The sequence below is a fragment of the Gossypium raimondii genome, chromosome 10, assembly GCF_025698545.1.
Source record: "Gossypium raimondii isolate GPD5lz chromosome 10, ASM2569854v1, whole genome shotgun sequence".
NCBI classification, from domain to species: domain Eukaryota; kingdom Viridiplantae; phylum Streptophyta; class Magnoliopsida; order Malvales; family Malvaceae; genus Gossypium; species Gossypium raimondii.
Window position 1 is genome coordinate 3,889,748 of NC_068574.1, and position 11,776 is coordinate 3,901,523.

The 11,776-nt window shown below is 25.0% G+C and overlaps 1 pseudogene; it reads left to right on the top strand.

Moving 5' to 3' along the window:
* The first annotated feature begins 9,139 nt into the window (after positions 1–9,139).
* Positions 9,140–9,870, top strand: LOC128033826 (maturase K-like; annotated as a pseudogene).
* Positions 9,871–11,776: the final 1,906 nt, after the last annotated feature.

Consider the following 11,776-nt stretch of genomic DNA (forward strand, 5'->3'; position numbering starts at 1 on the left):
GACCAACCGGTTTAATCCAGTTAAAAGCAGTTAACTTCCCCGTAAAAGGGGGTTCATATTTGTGAACCGGGATTTTGAGGGATCATCAAATTATGCTATTAGTCCTTGTACATTTCACGATGTAGAGATGTAGTCCTCTTGCAACTTTAAATTTTAAAAATTATATACTCTTATTTTTTTCAATTTAAAAATCCTGCAATTAGTTTAGCATGTTTTTTACATCAATCATATACCAGCAACGTAATCAATGTATTAATAAATTTTAACGTAAAATACTAACAATATTGATAATTAAACTAATTTTTTAAATAAAAAATAAGAACACTTAATTCTACCTCTATAAATACATAAATTCACTAATATATTGCTAATTAAATTTAAGGATTATATCATCAAATATAGTATTTCTTTTTTTCATCCTCAATTCTAGTATTTCGGGCATTGGATAATTTTTAGGTACGATGATACTTGTGACTTTAAAATTTATGAAAACTATGTAGAAGACATGATGATTTATTTGACGAGCTTCTAATTAAACATTAATTATTTATTTATTTTTAAAAATATAAAAGAATAAAAAATTATAAAATAATAATAATTTTAAATTTTAATTAATTGCTAACGTGCAACAAAATTAACAGGCGATAATTTTTCCATTGATTTGACAAATAATATAAGTTTAATAATTAAAAGAGATGAAAAATTAAATGAAATGTTAAAATGACCTTTTTTATAAAATTGAAAGGTCAAATAAGTCATTATACCTTAATACATTTACAAATTTAGGATGGGTTTGAATGGGCGGTGCGTTTACCTACGGTTAGTGTAAAAAACAACAGTGACGGTAATATTAGATACTATAACGTGAGACAAAAAATAAGTTAAACATACCGCACCGCTTACCACCGCCCATCCAAACTCACCCTTAGTTGAAAACCGTCTAAATGGGACATACACCATTAAAATTAGACCAAACAAACGAGTTAAAAATATGACAAAGCACATGTAGTCTTTAAAGAAAATTTATTTTGTTGTTTTAGTTCTATCTTCAAGTCATGCACTATCAAATTCAAACATTGAAAATAATATTGTTAAAAGAAACAATCACGGATCCTAAAACCTAGAGAATATCTTAATTATATAAAAAAATATGCCCAAGTCTCTGTAATTTTAAATTAAAAAATAGAAATTATGTTGTAACATATAAATGGTTAAATTTGGTGGGCATGTTGGTTTGATAGTGGGAAGGACCAATGGAGCACATTGAAAAGACTAAACTTTTTTTTCCCTGATTGTGATTTATGAGGTAGGAAAACCAACTCATAGTCCAAACCTCATGTGGGGAAAATAATAAGAAAAAAGTAAAACTAGGAACGTAAGATGGTGACCTATCAACTTTATGATTCACGAGACAATGGGCATTTTCAAGGATTATTTTGTCGCACCCTTGTTTACGAAGCATCATATGCTGTCCTACGCAACTTTTTTTAACTATATTGTAAATTATTTTAAATTTTAAAAACAATTATCAATAACATAATTTGGACCGTCAAATGAAATAAGATAATTTCGAAGAATCTTTTTTAACGTTTTGTGGTCTTTCTTTCTCCCTCATTTCACTTCTTCTTCTCTTTGCAACTTTGGTTTTATCTAAGTTTGGTGCTATCTTCACTTAATCATAATCACAATATGTTTATTAAGTGTGTTTAGGACAAACTTATTGTTACAACCATTTCAACGGGTAAACTATTAAAATAATCACTTTTATTTTTCTTAGATTTCATTTTATTACTTATTTTTGAAATGTTATATTTTAGTCATTGGGATTTAATTGTCATTAACGGTAAGCTGACGTGACACGTTAAATCATCATTTCAAACGAAAATTTTAGGTTAAATTATACAATTGGTCCCCATGTTTTTTCGTTTTGAGCAATTTATTTTTTCCTTTTTATGTTAAAAGAGATGGAGAAGAGAGGAAAATAGAAGGAGAAGTAGAAGAGAAAGAACCAAAAAAAAAGGAAAAGTTAAAAGAACATAAAAGAAAAAAGATAAATTGCTCAAAATGAAAAAAATATGGGGACCAATTATATAATTTAACCTAAAATCTTTGTTTGAAATAATGATTTAACGTGACACGTCAACTTATTATTAACGGCAACTAATGGCTCAATGACTAAAATGTCACAACACATTAATGTAAGTGACTAGAACGTAACATTTCAAACATAAATTACTAAAATGTAATCCAAAAAAAATAAAAGGTGACTATTTTGGTAATTTACCCGAATTTCAACAATAAGAAATATTACGAGTGTTATATCTGGTTTTTGGTGAAATTTTGCTCCATTTATGCATTGTTCTAAAAAAATGTAACAAAATAAAATGAAAAAATCTAATAAAAAAATAATTGTACGTAGTACAAACTTTTTGGAATTATTTTGCTACATTGAGTACTATATATTAAACAAAATGCCAGCTAGAATTTAGTCCTTAGCTGCAAAATTACATATTTCATCGGGGCAGTATTGGCCTTATTATTCACAATAATTTTCATGTTTGTTCGTTTGCAAATGCAATTACAATCAAGGTAGCCTGTATTTTTGGTGGGGATATCGTTATTGGTATTTACTCGTATTAATATGTTTTAGATTTATTAATATTTTTAATAATTTTTACATATATATTTATAATTTTATATACAAATATATTTTAATTACATTTATATAACTATATTTATATGTAAATATAAATTTTAAATTTATTTATTACATTTCAATAACTTAATTTAATAGTTATGTTTTAATTTTAAATGTAATTATAGATTAATTAAAATGGTAAAGAACAAAATTTTAAAAATCAAATTTTATAACAACTTGTTCAGATTTATATGCATCGATGTAAGTTGGTATTGATCGAAACTAGAGGTGTTCATGGACTTCATCTGAAAATGTAGACGAAGAAATAAATATTCCTGAACTAATGGATACTGAACCAACAGATCCTTGTAGAAAAAGAAAAATAGAGTCAGATAGTCAAACAGATGATTATCTTAGGTCTTTAAACAAAAATTTTAAAATTGATAATGATGCTATAAGAATTTTTTATAATAACATCGAAAATATTGCAACCACTGAAGTAAAACCTGAATATCCAGGAGAAACTTCTAATCAACCTATTCAACAAAGAATAGATGATTTAAATAAAAGAAATGTGGCCCAAGGAGGAATTTATTTAGATTTGACTGATACTCTTATTTCAAACTATGAAAAAATTATAGATGATTGGGCACAGTCAATGACTATTGTTGTAAACAACAACACATGGTCAAAAGAAAATTTTTTAAATTACTTAGTTGGAACATTTTAAGGAGATGTTCTACAATTTCTCAGGCGATGGGAATAATCTGAGAAAGGTAAAGAACAAAAGAGGCAATTAATCAACCAGATAGGAATCCCTAAGGATCTTTTAAAAGAATTAACCTTAATTCTAAAAACAGAATTTTGTGGATATTATGATAAAAAGGATCAAGATAGCACATCTAGTTATATCCTTTCTAAGATTAAATTATGTGATATTTGAAAAATGCTAAAAATTGGGTCCAACCCAATCCGCCCATATTAAAAAAAATTATATAAAAAATTTTAAAAATATAATACATTAAAAATACTAAAAATATTAAAATAAATGTTGCCCAACAAATTGTAAAATAAATTTTAAAAAATCTTTATACTTAAATAATATTAAGATAGGCACAACTTAACAAGTAAATTGCCTTTAAAATAGTAGAAAAATTAATAAGAAAACAAGAACAATAATATTAAAATAGTAGCAACATAATAATGAAATGATAGCAAAATAATGGAAAAACAAACAGATTTTTTTTGCAAATTTGGGCCGGATCGAGTTTAGGCCAAAAGACCTTACCCGAGGCCTGGCCTAAAATGGGTCTTATTTTTTGTCAAATCCCATTTTTAGGCCTATATTTTTATTCAACTTTTCTCACTTTTCAAATAGACCTTCGGGTTAAACTGAATGACTCAATCTATAAATAGATCTAATCAAAATGTACCAAAACAAATCGGAATGATAAAAACATACTAAAATTTTGATCAAACTGTAGAAGTTTAAGACCTGAATAGAATTAGTAGCAGTAGGATATCGTCAACATGCTTATGATCTATGTTTTACGTTTGTATAATAAATTCTTTAATAAAATAAGTCAAATTTTATTCTATTTGAATTTTTATGCCTTTTCCTTACGGCTGCTAAATCGTACTTTCCTAGAAAAACAATTAAAAATACACTTTTAAATCAAATATAAGTTAAAATATGTAATAAGCTTTTTTATAAATTTATAATTTAGTCTTTAGAAATTTATCCTTTTTATTTTCAGATTTCAAAATTCAGATTCAACTATTAACATTGGTAAGATTATTTTGTTAAATTAAAGTTTATTATAATATCATTTTTTTACTTACATTGCTACCAAGTAAGGTTTTTTTTCAAAATGTCACGCCAAAATTTTAACTAAAAAAATTAACAGTGTTAACAATTGAGCTTAAATTTTAAAATCTAAAAAGTTGAGAGACTAAATTTCTAAAAATAAAAGTACAGACTAATTTTCAAATTTGTGAAGAGTACAAAGATGAATAACATATTTTAACCTGAATATATGTAAATTATTAAAAATGCCTCAATTTCTTGAATTTTGTCCACAGGCGAATCTAGGGGGGCTGACTGGTCCGACCCTCCTAAAATGAAAAAAATTTTACTTTGGCTATTTAAAATTTTTAAAATTTTAAATTAATAAAGGTAAAATTACACTAGCCTCCTAAAAATAATAAAATTTTGATTTAATCCTTTAAAATTTACATTTTTACTATAATAAAAATTACAATTTAATTTCAACCCCTAAACCACTGTTCTAACTTTTCCCCTGATTTTATATCTGTTTTCTTTCGAATTTGGGGTAGCTATGATTGCTAAATGCTAACCCAGTAATGTCCTGCTTTTCTTTCCTATTCATTTTTAAGGAAAATGTAGAACAATCCAACACATTAAACGGGTTTATTTCAATTAAGGTTTTCTTTTTCCTTTTCATTTTTTGGTAAATCATGAAATCATATGATTGCAACCCCACATTTCCAAAGAGGGGAAGAAAGAGCTAAAATAAGTAATTTCATCTCCATTTTGATCAATACATGGAATCTGTCCATGGCTTCCACAGATAGATAGGTAATAATTAATTTCCTCTAATGAATTATATATTTTAAAGAAGAATAATAATTTCACATGTTATATTTTTCGGTATGTTTAGACAGTACAAAGTAATTGAATGTAAATATGATTATTTGAGTAGTAATTAATACATTATATTTACAAAGTTACATAATTTATAATTTAAAAAAATATTTAGTATAAAAATTATTAATATGATAAAAGTAATTTCTAAACAAGTAAAAAATTAAAATCAAATCATCATATGTATCATGTTAGTCTAAATATCATATGCATTTTTTATCTACTTCTTCTAATGCATATTTGTTGGGTTATTTCCTTTTAATATTTAACATATTCATTATCATCATCTGTTGGGATTTGACTGAATTTATCATCATCTAAATTTAAATATACATAATTAAGATTATTAATATCTCTTTCTTTCATTTGCTCTTCGAAGTATAGATCATCTCAATTCCACCTATCATGGAATTTATGAAATAAGCGCCATGCTAGTATGATTCAACCTTGTTTTTTTATGCTATACTGAGATAATGTTGTTAATATAGCAAATGTTTTTTAGAACAACAAATGTTTTCTCAACCACATTTCGAAGCCTTAAATGTATCAAATTAAAGAGTTCACAAGTTGTCTATAATGCTTGTGTCTAGCACTATTTCCTCGAATGGTATCATACCCAAAGATTTAGTGTAAGAAACCATTTTTATTTGCATAATTAGCATAAACATTATCATATTTGGGGTCATAGTCTAAATAGTATATAGTTTTAATTATAAAAACTTAATTTGAAGAAAGACTTATGCTAAGCTATATCACCTTTTATAATACGTAAATTAAAGGTAGGTTTGGATGGACGATTTTTGTCTCATGTTATATTCTCTAATCTCACCACCACCACTGTTTTTACACTAACCACAGGTAAACACACCGCCTATCCAAACCCACCCTAAGTAAAAAATAATATAAAATTTATTATATATAACTTTTATAAAAAAAAATTAAAGGGTTTTATAAATTATCCAAAACTTATATAACACTTCTTATAAATAATATTTTTTTCCAGAAGTTTAGAAATTTTTTAAGATTTAAATAATATTTTTTGTTATAATTTTATAAGATAAACAAATTATTTTTATAATATAATTTTAGGGTTTATAATATAATAATTTTTTTACCATAATCATCTCAAATACTTATATATGTTCACACTTATAACTTTTATAACTTATATAAAAATAACTTTTTTAAAATTAGATTTGAGTGTAACTACTTGTATTTAATAAATTAAAAGGTTTTGCTGATTGAGTCTTAACTCGATTGGCATAGACATTGTTGCCAATGCAGGAGAATATGAGTTCGAGTCTGCTGAAGTACATTATCTTCCTATTTATAGATTGGGGTGGGGTTATGGGTAATTATAGGCATTATGTAAAAAAAAAAATCAAATGTGATCAGAATTCATAATGAGATTATCAATTAGATGACAAATTTTATATAAAAATATAATACTTTAAACATATGGTAAGTTTTTGATATATTGGTAATATACTTTTTTTATTTCACAAGTAACTTTATAAAATTATTATGTATCTTTTTTTAATACTTATTAAGTATTTTATTATACTCTTATAGGATATTTGTCAACCCTAATCTTATTTGTGAAGTTTAAAAACTCTACTGACAGTATGAGATGAGTTTTTAGACTCCACAAGAAAGGTTAAGAGATTAACAAGTGTTCTATAAGAGACGCATAACAATTTTTTTATGACTTGTTGTGGAACAAAAAAAGCGCATTGCCAGTATACCAAATATCAACACTTTTAAAATCCAAAATTTTGAACTCAAATATTAAAAAGAAAAACTTCAAGTCTATTCCTAACGAAGTATCAGTATTGCTGGCAAATGTTGACACCCTGAGTCTTTGAGTATCCAAATTCAAGTCTTGCAATCATCATTTATTGGTTTTGTCGAAATATATTTCAATTATTCATTCGATTATGCTTTGTATTGGTTTAATTCTACCTTCTAACTGCCTATTAAAGGATTTCTGGTTCCACCATACACAATTTCATATGTGAATTTTGCTTATACTTTGTATTAATTTAATCCTGACTTAAATATATATTGATAATTATATTATAGTTGTATTTATAAACTCTAAAATTCATCAGCCCTACTTCAGCCTCCATTTTTCTTTCCATTTTATTTGGAAGATGCTAGGCCCGACCAGGAAGCCCTTTGAATATTGGACCGTACATTACAAAAGTCCATACATCAGGCCTTAATATTATTGACCAGAGAATTGTGTGAAAACTACAGCTCCTGTATTCAATTAAAGAAGTTGTCTGGGGTGAGTCCCATTCATGTGTCAACTTTGGGTATTATTGGGATCAAGTTGAAGGTTTGTAGGATGCTATGGATTGATTGGTATTATCATAAGTACTTTCCATTGATTATATGAACCCACTAAATATGACAAACATAAGGTCAAATTTCTTTGACAAAGTATGGGATGACAAATTGTTCTCGCGATTGTGCCTAAAATAATAAATAAAATAATTTTAAAAGATATTTTTATAAAATGTAATTGATTAAAATATTTAAAATAATTAAAGTTAAAAAGTTTTAAATAAATGACTAAAGAAGTTCAGATGTGACAGGAAATAAAATATTTTCAAAAATTTAGTGTATAATCGATTAAATACATTGCGTTAGTTAATTATTTAATAAAACTCGTGTTTATAAAGTTTTATAAAAGCTCTATAATATATATATATATATATATTTATAAAACCTGCATAAATTATTTTTATTTTATTAAATTTAAATTAAAATATTAAAATATTAAAATAATAAAAAATATTTTAGACTCACTTAGTAGGGTTAGGGAGTTGACAAGTGTCCTATAAGAGTATAATAAAATATTAAAAATAATACATGTCAAGTTTTTAAAAATGCATGTGGAATAAAAATACATTACCGACAGACTAAATACTTGTCTTATATATAAATAGTGAAAATGAATAAGGGATCGGATTCGACCCAATTCCAACCACAGCTTTCTTTTAACCTTTAAAAATAAAAAGTCAAAGAAAAATCAACTGAAATAATTAACTTATACAATACCAATATATAAAAAGAAAGAAAGTAAATAATAGACTAAAATAAATCTAAGAACTTCAAAATTTTAATAAAAAGTAATGTAGATTTTAATTTTAGGGTGTGAAAGGAATATATTTGAGTGTAATGACTCATTTTCTTTTTCCAATCACAGTTCGGGGCCTGTAGCCACACACATATGTATTTTATTTGGTTATTTTAATTTTAAATTTATCAAACAATAATTATATTTTAAGGTGTTTTAAATTAGAACATGGTAAATTTATTATCATATGTATGTATCGTATTAGTTTGTTATTTTCATATATCATTTAAAATGATTTAATTGTTATTTATGTAAAGATTGAAATTTTAAAATTTAAAAATATAGGAATTAAGAATTATTCAATTAGAGAATATGGACTAAACTACAACGTTACATATAGATAAAGATTAATAGCCAAATAACCAAATGTTTTTTTTTTTTGCCAATAAAACATATTCATAAAATGATTGGAAAAACACAAAACATCACCGTATCAGCAGAGTAGAACACCACAGAAACAACAGAGAAAGAAAAGCCTAACAAAGATAAATGAGCAGACATAAAATCAACTCTACCAGAGTGAGGCCGAACCCAAAATTATGCAATAGGCAGAGTTGGCAAGCTGTCCTTGTTCAGGATAAACACCAATGAAGATGGTGGATGATTTATCCAACCAAATGGATTTAATTAGTACCGTTTGGATCAATACTAAAATTTTAAATTTCGAAAAAATATAAAAAATTAAAATTAACACGATTTCCTATACCACTTATTTTTCGGGGGGTATATTTATGCACTTGCTCATGAGCATGGTTTAAATAAATCAATGATTTTTTTTAAAAAAATCAGGGTTATGGTAATAAATTCAATTCACTAATTGTGAAACGTTTAATTCTTCGAATGGATCAACAGAATCGTATTAGTTCTGCTAACCATTCCAACCAAAATCCGGTTTTTGGACACAATAATAATTTGTATTCTCAAATGATAGTGGCAGGATTTGCAGTCATTGAGGAAATTTCATTTTCCTTACGATTAATATCTTACTCACAATGGGCAGAAACCGCAAAATCTCATAATTTACAATCAATTCATTCAATATTTCTTTTTTTAGAGGACAAATTCTCACATTTTAATTATGTGTTAGAGACACTAATACTTCATCTCATCCATCTAGAAATCTTAGTTCAAGCCCTTCGTTACTGGGTAAAAGATACTTCTTCTTTGCATTTATTACGATTCTCTCTCTACAAGTATTGTAATTTGAAAAGTTTTATTACTCCAAAGAAATCTATTTCGATTTTTAATCTAAGATTATTCTTGTTCCTGTATAATTCTCATACACGTGAATACGAATCCATTTTCCTTTTTCTCCGTAATCAATCTAAGTTTTTATTTGTTTTTTTGAACAATTTTATTATAGGTTCTGATCATATATATATTTTTACACAATACTTATAACCATCCATAGTCTCTCCTTAAGTCATAAATGTGTTTTAATGTACTCGAATCCATATTCTCCTGCATAAATAATAATACTTATATTAATTAAACTACGATTTAATAAACTCATGTGATGTGATGTGATGTTTTGATTTGATTTATTTTCCTTTAATTTTTATAAATTTATAAATGGAAACGTAAAGGTGGAACCAATTCCACCTCATCCAATCCTTACATGTCATATCTCAAATGTGAACGCAAATTCAACAAATTGATTGGATTTTTACTTTGTCGATGCTACTGCGAAAGGAAGGGTCTTGGAAATCGAAAGTAACCAAACTTGAATATTGTGAGTCTTTCTCTCTCTGCCGACTGACCAATTGCATGCACATTATTCACGTTTATTATTAACTTAGTAAAATACGTTGGTACATTTTTGCAAATAATTTATATGCCCTTTAGAAAAACAAAGGGTTACGCCATTTTTGTCTATAGATACACCTAATCTATTTTATTAGTAGTACACATTTTTTAAATGTGACGATATTTTTTTTGTATAAATTAGATTAAATTATTTTAAAATAAAATAAAAATTCTATGACTCAACTTTAGTACCCATAAATTTTATTTAATGAAAAATACGCCTAAAGTTGATCGTTAAATTATCCATGCAATGAATAAATTAGTTTTAATTATTTAATATATGTTTGCATAAAAATTATTTAATTAATAATTAATAAATTAAAATAAAGACTAAAACCATATTTTCTTATATTTTGAATTATTGTAAAAAAATTAATATGACAAAAAGTATTATGATATTATATATTACATAATAATTCAAATCTAAATATTGTAAAATATTAACTAATATTAAAAATTAAAATGTTAAATGAAAAAATATATTTATTTTAGAAAACCTTAATAATTTGTATATAATATAAAACCAGTTTTATTTGGGAGTCATTGAAATTAATAGGAGTAATTTGGTTATTTTAAAATGTTAATAGGAGAAATTTAGGTGTTTTGAAAAACAAAATTAATTAAAATTTTAATTCAATAAATGCTTTTATTGAGATTAAATATAGGTAATTTAATTTTAATTAATTATTAGGTGTTTTTAATTAAATTTTCAGTTCAATAAATACTTTTATTGAGATTTTTTCAATAACTTTTATTGAGATTAAATATTGGCAGTTTGGGCAAAATAAAAATATAATTAATTAGGATTTGTTAATTTTATTATTTATTTATTATTTTAATCTATTTTCTATCTATGTAAGGTATAAAATTGGTTCCTAAAAGTTTATAAAAACAATTAAGCTCTTTTTTTTTACTCAATTAGGTATTTAAACTTTCAAAATGTATAAAAAAAATCCTCAAACTTTTCAAAAAAACAATTAAGCTCCTGTATTTTTTTTGCACTCAACTGGGTACTTGAACAAACCTTTCAGTTAAAGCCACCACATATCACAACCATAGCGTGACATGTGGCAAAAAATAATAAAAAATAAAAATCAATAAAAGTTTTAAAAATGATTAAATTTTAATAAAAATATTTAAAAATTAGAAGAAAAATTATAAAAATCACAAAAATTGTAAAATTTTATAAAAATCATAAAAATTATAAAATATATAGAAATATAGAAAAATTATAAAATTTTATAAAGTCATAAGAAAGTTATAAAAATATAAAGAAATATAAAATTAGTAAAAATTATAAAATTATCGTACTAAAAAACATTTTGTATTTTTTCTATATTTTTATTGAATTTTATTTTATCATTTTTCATACATGTCATATTGTGTTGTAACACATGATAGCTTTAACTAAAAAAACTAGGAGTTGTTAACTTTAATGGTCAGAGTTAAAGTTAATCGTTAAAGGATTTTTTTTAATGTATTTTATAATTTTTATACAATTTTACAATATCTTATAATTTTT